This window comes from Bufo gargarizans, chromosome 4 (assembly GCF_014858855.1).
Source record: "Bufo gargarizans isolate SCDJY-AF-19 chromosome 4, ASM1485885v1, whole genome shotgun sequence".
In the NCBI taxonomy this organism is placed as follows: Eukaryota; Metazoa; Chordata; class Amphibia; order Anura; family Bufonidae; genus Bufo; species Bufo gargarizans.
In genome coordinates, this window is record NC_058083.1 from 441,282,780 (window position 1) to 441,297,522 (window position 14,743).

The 14,743-nt window shown below is 43.0% G+C and overlaps 1 protein-coding gene across 5 annotated transcripts in view; it reads left to right on the top strand.

Moving 5' to 3' along the window:
- Positions 1–14,743, top strand: part of SCAF8 (SR-related CTD associated factor 8) — a 208,983-nt gene that overhangs the window by 16,210 nt on the left and 178,030 nt on the right. Inside the window, exon 2 of one of the 5 annotated variants that reach the window (XM_044289936.1) lies at positions 1,287–1,339. The exons of the other annotated variants lie outside the window; for them this stretch is intronic. The gene's annotated coding sequence lies outside the window, so the exon portion shown is untranslated. The remainder of the gene's footprint in view (positions 1–1,286; positions 1,340–14,743) is intronic. 5 annotated transcript variants of the gene reach the window in all.

Genomic DNA, 14,743 nt, shown 5'->3' on the forward strand with positions numbered 1-14,743 from the left:
GTGATTGCAGACTGGTTCAAGTGATACAGGCACACAACGTTTGTGTGCAAGAGGCCTAAGGCTACTTTCACACTAGCGGTAGGGCGGATCCGTCAGGCTGTTCACCCTGTCGGATCTGTCCTGCCGCTATTTCGCCGTACTGCCGCTCCGTCCCCATTGACTATAATGGAGACTGGGTGCAGAGCTCCGGCGTGGCAGTTTGCCGTGAGAGGCCGCCGCACTAAAAAGTCATACATGCAGTACTTTTAGTCCGGTGGCCTTTCACCGTGCTGCGCCAGAGCTCCGCCCCAGTCTCCATTATAGTCAACAGCCTGTCGGATCCGTCCTGCCGCTAGTGTGAAGGTAGCCTAAAGCAGCATTTGCGCAATCCATTTAAACTCTAAGGTAGGTACGATACAGCTGAGAGCAGTGCTCTGTTTGCGCTCCTTACAGAGGTCCTGCAGGTGAGAAGGAACCAGGGACTGGTTGTACAATACCAGCAAAGTAGATGAGATTTTAAGAAATGTCATCCAAAGTTGCAAAAAAACAAAAAACAACAGCGTAAATACATAAATAAGTTGCAAAAAAAATGCTGCGTAAATTGACCTGCAGTATGGTTTTCAAATCTACAACATGCCAATTAATGCCGCGTATTTAGCAATTTACAATTACATGTAATTACTGTTGTTTTTTGACACGCTTTCTGCTTCAGATCCGTGGCAAAAGCTGTAGCGGACTTGCATCACGTGAGGATGTATACTTTAGGCCTCTTTTATCTTTTGTTAACTGATACGTAGGCTTCTATAGAAAAAAGTGATATAAAAAACAATTTGCTGTTCCATCCAGCAAAAAAATCTGTTCAAAATTCAAATGACTGTCCTCCCACCAACCCTCCTCGTGCAAGTAAGGTAAAAAATGTAACCAATCGTAGGTCACACAACCCAAACACCACATTTTTTGCTATATTTGCCTTCTTTCCAGGTAAAATTTAAAGGAAAAAAATATTTATCCAAAAATTTACATCAGTTTGCATACGTTTTTTTGGAACAAACGTGGCAGTTTTAATGCAGGTTTTTTTTTTTTTTTTTTTTTTTCAAAACCAGAATTGGCTTGGAAGGGAATAAGAAATATAAAGGATGGTCTTATATTTCTCCTTCCTGTTAGGTCCTCCTCTGGCTTTAGCTCAAAAAACTGCATCAAACATCTGTGTGTGACACCAGCGCTAAGACAATCTATTTGTTTTGTGGAACAAGAGGTAACAATTTCCAAGACTTATTGTGTCTAATACAATCTGTCATTTTTTCCAGGGCCGACATCAGGGTATAGAAGTGCCCCTATATCGATCTATCAATCTAGTCAGGTTTGAATCTTTCATGAGAAACCTGTAACTTAAATGAATTTTGCATGTCATGCTTTGTTTAGACTTTCTTGTACATTGCTGCTTTATGATGTGTTGTACAGTGACTCCAGGGGTAGATTGGTCCAGAATAGCCTTGCAGACTGTGATGAGTCAAACGAGCATCATGAAAGCTGTAGATCTGACAGTCCCCTTTTGATGTTTTCAGTTGGTTCCTGTGTATTTTGTGTGTAACCGCTTAAAGTTTGTTGGATGAAGTTTACGTCAATTTAGAATAACAGTTTAACATTGCTGGATTATTGAGATATAATCAGATTGGTGCAGGGGTAGATTTATTAATGTGCTGTACTGTAAGTTTAAAACTGGACTAAGTAGGCCTCTAAAAGTGTACCATATTTATACCATAGGTGTGTTTGTGTTTTTTATACATTTCTTTGTGAACTTAAACGTTTTTTTCAAGACTTTAATACTGATCAGTGGGGGTCTGACATCCGGGCCCCCTGCCGATCAGCTGTTTGAGAATGCACCTCTGAGTGTATTAGCCTTACCAAGCACAGCGCAGTGCATTGTATAGCGGTTGTGCTTTGCACTCAGTCCCATTCACTACTATGGGGCTTAGCTGCACCTAGACCATGTGACCGATGAACGTGACATCACATGGCCTAGGAAAAGCTGAGTAGGCAGTTGTGTTACTGCAATCTCCAATGCCTTCTCAAACAGCTGATCGGCGGGGGTCCCAGGTGTCAGATATCCAGAGGATAGATCAGTATTAAGTCTTGGGAAAAAAATAACTAAGATCACCCTGGTGCCCAACTGTCAAGGTGCTGGCACACAGTGCAGTTGTGATGGAGATGGAAATGGCATGCAGTTACTGCGTCAACAAGCCTGCATTCACAATGCAGATATAGAATTTAGCTGGTTCAGCACCTAATAAAACACAGGTTCTTTTGTAGGAGAAATTATATAAATGATTTAATTAATTGCTGCTGGTCCCTGCCAAAAACGACGTTGTAAATGCATTGCTACATTCAAAAGCTACAATGTAAATGCATTACTATATTCAAAAACTACAATGTAAATGTTTGCTGATACTGTGCCTTGTAACAGCACCCTCAGGGACTAAGGACTGTATTACACTGGCGAATGGATGATAGCACATCATTCGTCACTTGTTTCCACTGGGTTAATTACACAGGCAATACAAACTCAATGGGAAGAACAATTGCTACCACAGTCCTTCCTCTCGTATTCAGTTTTATGGAATACCAGAGAGGCGAAGACTGAAGGACCTGTGAGCTTTGGTTGGCCAATAAAGGTCATGTGACTGTGTATGTCAGAATATGATTGAAGGACTTCTAAGCTTCTATTATGGGTCATGTGATGGTGCCATATTTGCTTTTTTGTGTGTGAATATCTCAAGAACGAAACGTCCTAGAGAGCTGAGACCCAGTCTACAACCTTTCTAAGCACCTGATTTACCTATATGCCAAAATTGTTTGACCGTGCATAAAGAACAGATGGAGAACATAAATTCATTTTTACATATATAAGAGTAGATTAGCAGCACTTCCCTGGGAGATGTGCTGCAGATAATCAGGCATCTTTCATCCTGATTGGCTCGTTTATTGGCTGATCGGCTGCTCGATTACACAGGCTAGTTATCGGGATCGAGCATTCCTATGAACATTGTGCAGTGTATACACTTAAGGCCCTAATACATGGGCAGGTTATTGTTAAGATGATCGCTAACAAGCTTGTATGAACACTCGTTAGCGATCATCTGGCATTGTAATACTGCCGCTGATTACCCAATGCCCTTCACTGCGTAATCGGCATGTTAAAAAATCCTGGTTTGCCATGTAATAGGCGCTCTGCTGCTGGCAAACAATAAGACAGTATAGGGACGGGTGATGCATTAGTGATCGCTCACCCCTATACTGAGGAGGAGATTGCTGCATGTAATAGCAGTAGTCTCCTTCTCTAGCGAGCAGGTGATTGCCGGCAGGGAACACTTTCCTCCCAACAGTCATCTGCCCATGTAATAGAGCCCTTACACTGAGAATGATGCCTTATACTCTTGGAAAGTCCTTTAACTTGGACAAGCCCTTTAATAAGTTGGATTAAGTGATGGTCAGATATCAGGATGCAGAGAAAATTGGGAGGCTCTGGTCACTATTGGATGTGAAAGGGGTCTCTGTTCAAACTCCATGTTTGTTATGAGCAATCTAGCTTATTTCTGGCGTTGCAACAATTTTAGGCCTCTTTCACATGAGTGATGCAGAACTTGCGTGAGTGTTGTAAGTGAAAAACTGATGTTTTTCCCTGAGTTTCCCTTAATATGCTTCATTGTTTTCTGCAAATCTGTTAAGTTCTTATGTTTTTTTCTGCACAGATGCAATCAGTTTTTGATGCGTTTTTCACGTGCCTGAGGTAAAACTGAAGAATAACACTCAACATATCCTAACAAACATCATTGAAAAACGCAGGGCTGCTCGAAAAAGGACAATATAGAACATTCAGAGAGTTTTCCTAAACTCAAAGATGTTCAGTGAAAGGCAATTCCTGCTTTGAAATGAGTGGGTCAAGATTCAGTGTGGGTGACATTCACAAAATGGATGGGAAAACTCACTTGTGTGGTTTAAGTTTTAACTGACTTATTTCACTGCATGTTTTTTATGTTACTTTAAGGCCAGTGTTACACAATCATGCTCAGTCCAAGAAACACTCTTCTTGTAGGAGCAGTACTTCCTGGACTGAACACTAATCCTCTGAAGTCAACTTGTATTATCATAATGATTTATGATGCTGTGAGTTTCCTGGTCTACTGAACTGTAGTCACCGCGTTATGCGAGTAGATTTCAGTAGACTCGCTGGGAGACGGGAATTCATGGCATCATAAGGAGCAGTATTCAGTCGGGGAAATCCTCCCGCATGGAGCATGTTTCCCAGACTGAATATGGTCTTGTGAAATTGGCCATAAGAGGTTTACTAGTACTTATTTTTTTTATTGTGTAACAGAAAAATTCAGCATTGCGACAAACATACTAGGATTCACATTGTAGCATCAGTAAATTGAAAATCCAACTAGGGGTGTGTGATATATAGACGATATGCAATATAAGCTATATAAATTTGGCGAACGATAGAGATTTTGTTTATATCGCCATATCGCGGTAGAACATGGTATTGCGCCCCTCTCGGCACGCACCCTGTTTTCTTGAGCCAGCACAGTGGAGAAGGAGGGAGTCCCTCCCACCCCACTGTGTGCTGCTGCCGCTGACCACCAATGAGAACAGAGTAGGAGGAGGAGGGACTGTGGCCACTGCGCCACCAATGAGAACAGAGAGCATGAGGAGGGGAGGGACTGTGGCCACTGTGCCACAAATGAATATAGTTAATATGCCTGAATACAAAAGTAGCCTGCATGTGGCGCCCATATCCCATACCTGGCCTCTATTACTGTGTGCTGTGATCCGCAATTAATTGAGGCCAGGTATGGGATATGGCCGGCACATACAGGCTACGTTTGTATTCGGGCATATTAACTATATTCATTGGTGGCGCAGTGGCCACAGTCCCTCCCTTCTACTCCCCCTCTTTTAAGTATTATATTAATTGCGGGCCCCCCCTCCATCATTGGTGGCAGTGGCCCCAGGGTGGCGGCTTCTGATCGGAGCCCCAGCAGTATAATCGCGGGGCTCCGATCGGTTACCATGGCAGCCAGGACGCTACTGAAGCCCTGGCTGCCATGGTCCGCTCCCTGCTGTGTGCACTATGCACAGGGCAGCAGTGAGAGTGTGAAGTCCTATTCACCCTGATAGAGATCTATTAGGGTGAATAGGACAAGGGTTCTAGCCCCTAAGGAGGGTAATAGTTGTTAAATAAAAAGTAAAAAAAAAAAAAGTTTAACCCCCCCCCCCTCCGAAATATACAATATATCGTGATATATATCGCATATCGCACATGCTTAAAATGAAATCGCAATATAGATTTTAGTCCATATCGCCCACCCCTAAATCCAACCAACAAGCACAGTCTTCTTTTCTCAATATCATCCCTGACCAGGGTGATACCTCAATCATTTTCTGGACACCAGAGATATCAATCCACAAATCCCATATTTTTTTAAATTTAGCAATAGCATCCATATTCTTATACTCATAGGTTTCCAAATTTTGCAGCCAATTAAGTTTCAAGACATGCTCTACATTTGGGCATGTGCATCCTACCCCTGCTGTGCTTACGCTCTGCATACAGCATTCACAGTGCCATGACCATGCTGGGTTCAGGGATTTTCATATTCTCCACATAAGCCAAAATACATACATAACACCAGATTAACAGAATACACCTTACAACACCCCGCTAGAATTCCTCCAAGTCTGGACACAACCACATCACAATAAAAATGCGCCTGTGAGCTCTACATGTTGGGGATATGGAATCAGGTCTCACCCCCACATCAGAAAAGGAACTTTATTAGTTGTATAGACTGTACGGACAGACACGGGTGTGAGAGCCTGTGTGTCTCACTTAGGAATAACTGCGGCACCCACCACTCACTCCCCTCCAATGGACCTACATAAATATCTGTACTGGGTATTGCGTCTGTACTGGGTATTGCGTCCACAATAGAAGTATATAAAAGCAACATGACCCCTAAAGATGATTTCCGCTGATCAGTCAAGCTCACCACTCACCACATATCTAGCAGTGTGGTCACGATTCTCTTGGAAAGCATGTCACAATTTTAAACATTTATAAAAGTCAGGCACAGGTATGTCAAGGGCATTCTGAATCTTGAAAAAGGATTTTAAAGTGCCATCCTATACAAACGGCTCAGCCGAATGTGTATTCTATTGAGAAAGCCAGACACTTCTGGTGGCAGCATATCTCCTGGGTGAACAAAAAGTTTGGGTGAAAATATTCATTTTACCTGATCCTTTTCTCCCCCAACAACCTGCAAATCAGAATGGCGATATATCTTGGTATTATGTCAGAAGTCTAGCGGTAATGGAATAACCTAGTATCAATAGCAACATATAATGAATCTCTGGCATTGGCTGAAAACGTCATCAGCATAAGGCCCTATTCACACAACCGTATTTTTGGTCGGCCTTTGATTCGTATTTTATTCAGATTGGATGCAGACCGCATCTGTATGTCCGTTCCGCAGTCCCGCAGAAAATAACACATCCTATTCTTGTCCATTTTGCGGCAGGCAGTTCCGTCGTGGGAGCCGCGTGCTGGATCCGCTGATCAGTGTGACAACTGACGGCATTTGTAGACGGATCTGGGTGCGGATCCGTCTACAAATGCATTGCAAGAACGGATCTGTCTCTCCGCTTGTCATTCAGATGGACGGATCCGTCTTGCAGTCTTTTTCACATGCGCAGACCGGAAGGCCGGATCCGTCCTTCAGTTGTTTTGCAATGCTGGATCCGGCACTAATGCAAGTCAATGCATCAGACCGATCAGGCATTTTGGACCGACATATTACCGCAGCATGCTGCTTTATTATGTCCGGCCAAAACGCCTGATAGTGACTGAACGGAAGGCATACTGATGCAAACTGAACGGATTTCTATCCATTCAGAATGCATTGGGATATGCCTGATCAGTTCTTTTCCGGCATAGAGCCCTTTTGACGGAACTCTATGCCGGAAAAGAATAACGCTAGTGTGAAAGTACCCCAAGTCGACAAAAGAAAAAAATTGATGTCACATGGATGTCATCCATAGTTTTTGTGAATCCACACTTTGCGGACCAGTTTCTGGTGCTGGCAGGTTGTCGGACCACCACTGATCTGCTATTGATGACTCATCCTCTCAATACCTAAGTACCAGAAAACCCCTTTAAAGTATTTGACAAAATATTGTAACTAACTCTACATGCCAACTGGTTTGGTTTTTGCCATTTATCTAGTGTTTTGGTTGTCAGTGGTGTTTTTACCATATATGTTTAAAAACCCTGCAAAAATACCAGCCCACGTTTACTATTGTGGCTGTGCTTGAATTATGGTGTAATTTTAGACATATGTATGAAGCATGTAAGCCAAAAAGTATAACTGACTGCGCCTCACCCTCTGAGGGTCCTCTTATTAGGAAAGGGGGCAGGAAAGGCCTGAAATGAGATGTATCACATAGTAAGCCGACCAATAGGTAGTATAAAGATAGGTGACAGTGCCTGGCTGTGCACCCCATTCATCATACAGCATGAACTACTGCAATAAATGTAGGGCATCTTTACACTGTCTGGTGTAAGTTTGCACTTTACACAGTTAGTAAATCTGCCCGTGTGTGTGAAGGAGCACTTACTAAAACCCGTATGTCTAGTTCCTTCACACAGCCGGCAGTTTTCCTTCTGTTTTGTTTAATTTTTCATCTTCTTTGCAAGAACCATGCCAGTCTTATTTTTTTGGATAAATTAACCATGTGAGGGCTTGTTTTTTGTGGGATAAGGCTCTTTTCACTCTCGTGGTAGAGTTTCGGCTGGCTGTTCCAGCAGAGAACAGTCTGCCAAAGCTCTCTGGATCGGACTTTGTCGGATGTTACAGTCGACTGTAATGGGGTAAGGCGGATATCCAGACGCTATGCTGCAAATATGCCAGAATTCACCCTGACAAAAACCTGCGTGCAGCGGTTTTTGGCTGGCCGAATCCCGGCATATTTGCCAGGTAACGGCCAGATCTCTGCGTTACCCCATTATAGTCAATAGGGTTGGCAGACATTGTGGTAACATCGGCAATGCTGGATCAAAAGAGTTTCGGCAGGCTGTTCTCTACTGGAACTATACTGTGATTGTGAAACTAGCCTAAATTGTGTTTGTTATTGACTTTATTGACGCCATGTAATGTTTCATACAACGCACTTAAAAAAAAGATAGGTCTTTTATTATAATTTTTTTAGGTTTCATTCTTAACGCCTTTAGCGTGTGGTAAAAATGACATACCTTTATTCTGTGCCAGTATGATTACAACACCAAATGTATCTAGCATTGTTTTGTTTTAAGCTACTTTCACACCTGCGTTAGGTGCGGATCCGTCTGGTATCTGAACAGACGGATCCGCACCTATAATGCAAACGAAAGTCAATGGGAGGCGGATCCGTTTTCAATTGCACCTTATTGTGTCAGTGAAAATGGATCTGTCTCCATTGACTTACATTGTAAGTCAGGACGGATCCGTTTGGCTCTGCATCGTTAGGCGGACATCAAAACGCTTCCAGCAGCGTTTTGGTGTCCGCCTCCAAAGCGGAATGGAGGCTGAACGGAGGCAAACGGATGCATTCTGAACAGATCCTTATCCATTCAGAATGCATTGGGGCTGAACTGATCTGTTTTGGGCCGCTTGTGAGAGCCCTGAAACGGATCTCACAAACGGACCCAGAAACGCCAGTGTGAAAGTAGCCTTACTGCTTTCCCCAAATTTTAAACTTACATAATAATCTTATATATTCTAGATTTCTTTTAGCTGTGTAAAAGCTTGTTTTTGTTGGAGGAGCTTTATTTGTGTTTAATAACATTTTACATATTACTTATTAAAACTTTTTCCTCACTTATTTTGGGAGAGGGATGGTAGTTTTGTTTATGTCTGCTCCACGCTCAACCTGCTGAGCTCCTAGGCCATGTGACACATGAACGTGTCATTGCTCAGCCTAGGAAAAGCAGAAAGCGCAGGTGCCTTATCAAACATCTGACCCCCACGATCAGATACTGATGACCTATCCAGAGGATAGGTCATAAGTATAAAATTCTCGGAAAACCCCTTTAACTAAAACGTTGGTCCTCGCGATACATTGGCCTTTAACTGACCATTTAGGCAGTCTGGTTCTGCAGTATGTGTAATTGAATGGCTGATCCAGCCAAGCATCATAAATATTTTAGTGAAAAAACTGTATTTGTAATGTATTTCTGAAGTCTGTAGCGTGCATTACTACATGCACTATACTTCTCTGTACTTCTCAGGCTTCTAACAGCTCTTTTTGTCTTTTATAGGTAAACATTTACTTTATCTTTTTAGTTACATGGTTATTTGCATTAGGAGGGGGTTATCCAATCTTTTAAAATAAAAAATGGAAATGTTATAAAAGAAAAAACATTACTCATCTCTCCAGTCCCCACCAATCCTGTGTAGACATCCTGTTCTTTGTTTACAATTGGCCAGTTAGTGGCCTCATCAGTCATGTGCCACTGACATCACCGTTCAGCAATGAGAGCCATGATACCAGTAGTACATCATGTAGCTGCGGAGGCCTATGATTGGCTGCAGCAGTCGTGTCTGCTGCATAAGAGATTGCCAGAACATCTGTGCTGGATTGGTCGGGGAGTGGAGAGGTGAATATTATTTTCTTTTGTTGTTTTATAACACTTGCTGTGGGTGGTCCACGTCCCCCAAACCCCACACTGTAGTATATTTACAGATTTAGAGGTTTTAGCTGGCTATTAAACTTATCACCCCATAATTATGTCTGATCCAGCCCTGTGCCTGTATTTGTCTCGGTTACTATATAACAGGTCATATGATCATGGGGATAGCTGTTCTAGGAGGCTGCTGGGTCTTGACCGAGCACAGCTCTAACACATGTCCATGTAAAATGTGTGGCTCATATTTCCCGAAGACCTTCAGCTAGCACATGGAACTAAATAGCACTGACTGTTCTCTGTGCCTGTCACTTCTCAGTTGCCTCCCTCGTGCTCTTCTGTTTGCTAACTCAACACTTAAAGGGGTTGGCCCATCTTGCACTTTGGAGGCATATAGCTATTATATGTCACCAATGTGCTATAGGTTCTGGTCTATCTATGGAACCTGCATGTGTCTCTAGAATGGGGCCCGCAAAGTAACATAGTAACATAGTTTATAAGGCTGAAAAAATACATCTGTCCATCAAGTTCGGCCTGTTATCCTGCAAGTTGATCCAGAGGAAGGCAAAAAAACAAAACAAAAACTGAGGTATAAGCCAATTTTCCCCACTTTAGGGGGAAAAAAATCCTTCCCGACTCCAATCAGGCAATCAGAATAACTCCCTGGATCAACGACCCATCTCTAGTAGCTATAGCATATAATATTATTACACTCCAGAAATACATCCAGGCCCCTCTTGAACTCTTTTAGTGAACTCACCATCACCACCTCCTCAGGCAGAGAGTTCCATTGTATCACTGCTCTTACCGTAAAGAATCCTTTTCTATGTTTGTGTACAAACCTTCTTTCCTCCAGAGGCAGAGGATGTCCCCTCGTCACAGTCACATTCCTGGCGATAAATAGATGATGGTAGAGATCTCTGTACTGTCCCCTGATATATTTATACATAGTAATTAGATCTCCCCTCAGTCGTCTTTTTTCTAAGACTGTAGGTACTGTAGTCCACCCATTCCAGTTATTACTTTAGTTGCCCTCCTCTGAACTCTCTCCAGCTCTGCTATGTCTGTCTTGTTCCCAGATGCCCAGAACTGTACACAATGCTCCATGTGTGGTCTGCCAAGTGATTTGTAAAGTGGCAGGACTATGTTCTAATCACGGGCATCTATGCCGCTTTTGATGCAACCCATTATCTTATTGGCCTTGGCAGCAGCTGCCTGACACTGGTTTCTACAGCTTAGTTTGCTGTTCACTAAAATTCCTAAGTCCTTTTCCATGTCAGTGTTACCGAGTGTTTTACCATTTAGTATGTACTGGTCACGTGCATTATTCCTTCCCATGGGCATAACCATTTTCTGCCACTTTTCTGCCCGAGCCTCCAATATTTACAGATCCATCTGTAGCAGTATACTGTCCTCTTCTGTGTTAATTACTTTACACTAGGGCTGAAACGATTGGATTGAGTAATTCGACACAATAAAATCCTTGATGCAGACTTTTTGCATAGAGGTCACGTGACCACAGAGCGGGAGTGAAGCGCTTGCTATTACTCCCACTCCGTGGTCTCCCGCTGGCCCGCAATACTCACCTTTCCAGCAGGGGGCCTCTGGACACTCCTCAGCACATCCATGGTCCTGCGCTGCACTGACCTCCTGACGTACGCACGGTGTAACCTGACGTGCTGTGTGACGTCAGACGCTGAGCAGCACGGAACGATGGAGTGTCGGCGGCACCCCTGCTGGAATGGTAAGTTGGCGCGACTAAGGCCGGGCGCCTGTAGTGCACAGCGTCATATCAACCAATGACGATGTGCCCTGCGGGTGTCAGGAGGAGCAGAGGGGGAGATGATTTCACACCTGCTGGCACAAGGTGTGGGGGAGAGCTGCTGGCACAAGGTGGGTGAGATGATGGCACAAGGGGGGGGGGGAGCTGCTGGCACAAGGGGGGAGAGCTCATGGCTCTGGGATGGGGGAGAGCTAAAGCCACTGGCGGAACGGAGCTGATGGCACTGGGGGATAGTGGAGTCGATGGCTGATGAACTGAAGCACTTGGGCTGATCACACGGGGGAACGAAAGGTGTTGGGGACTGATGGCAGGGGTCTGATGAGTTTTTATAAAGGAAAACAGTCTATTAATTCATTTTTTCTTATTAGCATACTCGATTAATCGTAAAAATATTCGGTAGAATACTCTATTAATAAAATAATTGGTTTACTGCAGCCCTACTTTACACAGTTTAGTGTCATCAGCAAAAAATTATATTTTACTGTGCAAGCCTTTTACAAGATAATTAATAAATATATTGAAGAGAATAGGGCCCAATACTGACCCCTGAGGTACCCCACTAGTGACAGTGACCCAATCTGAGTGTGTACCATTAATGACCACCCTCTGTTTTCTATCTTTGAGCCAGTTACTTACCCACATACAGACGTTTTCTCCCAGTCCGAGCATTCTCATTTTATATACCAACCTTTTATGTGGTACAGTGTCAAATGCTTTGGAGAAGTTAAGATATACAGCATCCATTGATTTGCGCTGTCAAGTCTAGAACTCACCTCCTCATAGAAACTGATTAAATTAGTTTGACATGACGGATCCCTCATGAAGCCAATGCTTATGAGGTGTTCTTTTCATTGAGGTGCTCCAAGATAGCATCTCTTACAAAACCTGTTTACCCCTAACAGGTGTTAAATTTACCGGCCTATAGTTTCTGGGTTCTGTTTTTGGACCCTTTTTGAATATTGGCACCAGATTTGCTATGCGCCAATCCTGTGGGACATTCCCCGCCAGTATAGAGTCTGTAAATATCAGAAATGAGGGTATGGCTATGATATTACTTAATTCTCTTAGGATACAGGGGTGTATGCTGGTCCCGGCGATTTCATGTTTTTAAGACGCCGCTGTACTTCTTCCTGGATCAGACAGGGCACTTTTAATGGGGAATTTACTTTTACATTCTGCATTTCATCTGACAGTTTATTTTCTTCAGTGAATACAATGGAGATTTTTTTTTTAAATAGCTTTGCTTTTTCCTCGTCGCTCTCTGCAACTCCCCTCTCATTGCCCTGTAGAGACACCTTGTAGAAATGTATACTTTTTACCATTTATATAATTGAAGAACATTTAAGGGTTAGTTTTGCTCTCTTTGGCAATTAATTTCTCAGTCTCTAGTTTGGCTGCTTTTATTTGTTTTTTACATATTTTATTTTTTTCCTTATAGTTTTTCAGTGCTTCCGTGCTACCCTCCTGTTTTAGTGATTTATATGCTTTGTTTTTGTCGTTTATTGCTTTATTTACAGTTCTATTTATCCAAAAAAAAAAAATCTTGTTCTTTAACATTTTATTTCCAGAAGGTATGTACCTCTCACAATGAGATTTTAGGCTTCTTTTAAAAAAATCTAATTTTGTGGCTGTATTTTTATTTTTGAGGACTTTGTCCCAGTTAGTTAGGCCTATGGACTCTTTTAGGCTACTTTCACACTGTCGTTTTGGCTTTCTGTTTGTGAGATCCGTTCAGGGCTCTCACAAGCGGTCCAAAACTGATCAGTTTAGCCCCAATGCATTCTGAATGGATAAGGATCTGGTCAGAATTCATCAGTTTGCCTCAGTTCCATCTCCATTCCGCTCTGTCAGCGTTTTGGTGTCCATCTGATGAAACTGAGCCAAACGGATCCGTCCTGACACACAATGGAAGTCAATGGGGACTTTCTCTGACACAATAGAAAACGGATCTGTCCTCCATTGACTTTCAGTGGTGTTCAAGACAGATCTGTCTTGGCTATGTTACAGATAATACAAACTGATCTGTTCTGAACGGATGCAGACGGTTGTATCATCTGGTTAAAGGTTTGAAACCGCGCTGCTAATGGTTCAGTCAGACGCTGCACAAGTGACAGAAATAGGGTATTAGCCTTCGTCCTCCTCTCTCAAGGATTCGATCCTCCTCAGACCACCTCCTCTGTAGGATTAAATGACCAGCATATAGTGAAGTACCCTCTTAGTTGTTAATAAAAAAGGTTTTATTCTACTCACAAACAATGGTAGATCATAGGCATATCACAATGAGTGAAAACAACTTCAAGTCCTGCCCGACCCGGGTTTCGCTCTCTGGCTTCCTCAGGGGCGACAACTCTGGTTGTATCATCTGAACAGATCCATCTGTGCAGATCCATGACGGATCTGCACTAAACACGAGTGCGAAAGTAGCCTAAGTTGGCTAAATTTAGCTTTTTTGAAGTTTGGTATTTTTGTTCCTCCCTGAAGAAATACTCTTTTGAATGACAATTGGAAGGTTATTACTTTATGGTCACTATTTGCCAGGTGTCCCCCGACCTGCACGTCTGTTGTTCTGTCAGGCCTATTGGTTAATACTAAGTCCAGTATGGCTGTCCCTCTAGTCGGGTCCTGAACCAGTTGGGAGAGGTAACTGTCTTTGGTTATTGCCAAAGTGTATTAGAGTGCACCGTGGAAGCACAGCCACAGTCACTTCTGTGGGAGCTCCTGAATTAGCTGAGCGCACTTTTCGGAACTCCTATAGAAGTGACTAGAGAACACTAAACGCATGCACGCTGCATTCTTCTTCACTTTGGGGGCCTCTTCTAGAGATAGGTTCAGGTCCATTCCCAGGAACCTGCCCCTATTGGATTCTGGTGGCATATCCTAGCGATGATATGTGATGAGCCAACCACTTTAAGCAGCACCAGTTTTCTTTGTATTAAAGAAGTACCATATGTCAGCATGACAGAGCCTCTTTAATGTTAACCTGCACTAGGATACTTTCATGGTCATTGAAATTGGTTCTGTCGCATCATCATTCCTTTGTTTTTGTCTTTATTATGCAATGAACTCATTATTGAGACTTAATATTCACTTTTGGCTTTCACCCCTTTGTGCCCTACATTCATGTTATTTTTTGTATTGACATCCCATCTCCCAATCATGCGATTCTTCCTCCATTTTGCCCTGCTCCTTAGACATAATGTGACAATGCCTGTCACATAGACAAATCGCCTGGTCATTTCTACAGCACAGGCACACAGTGTACC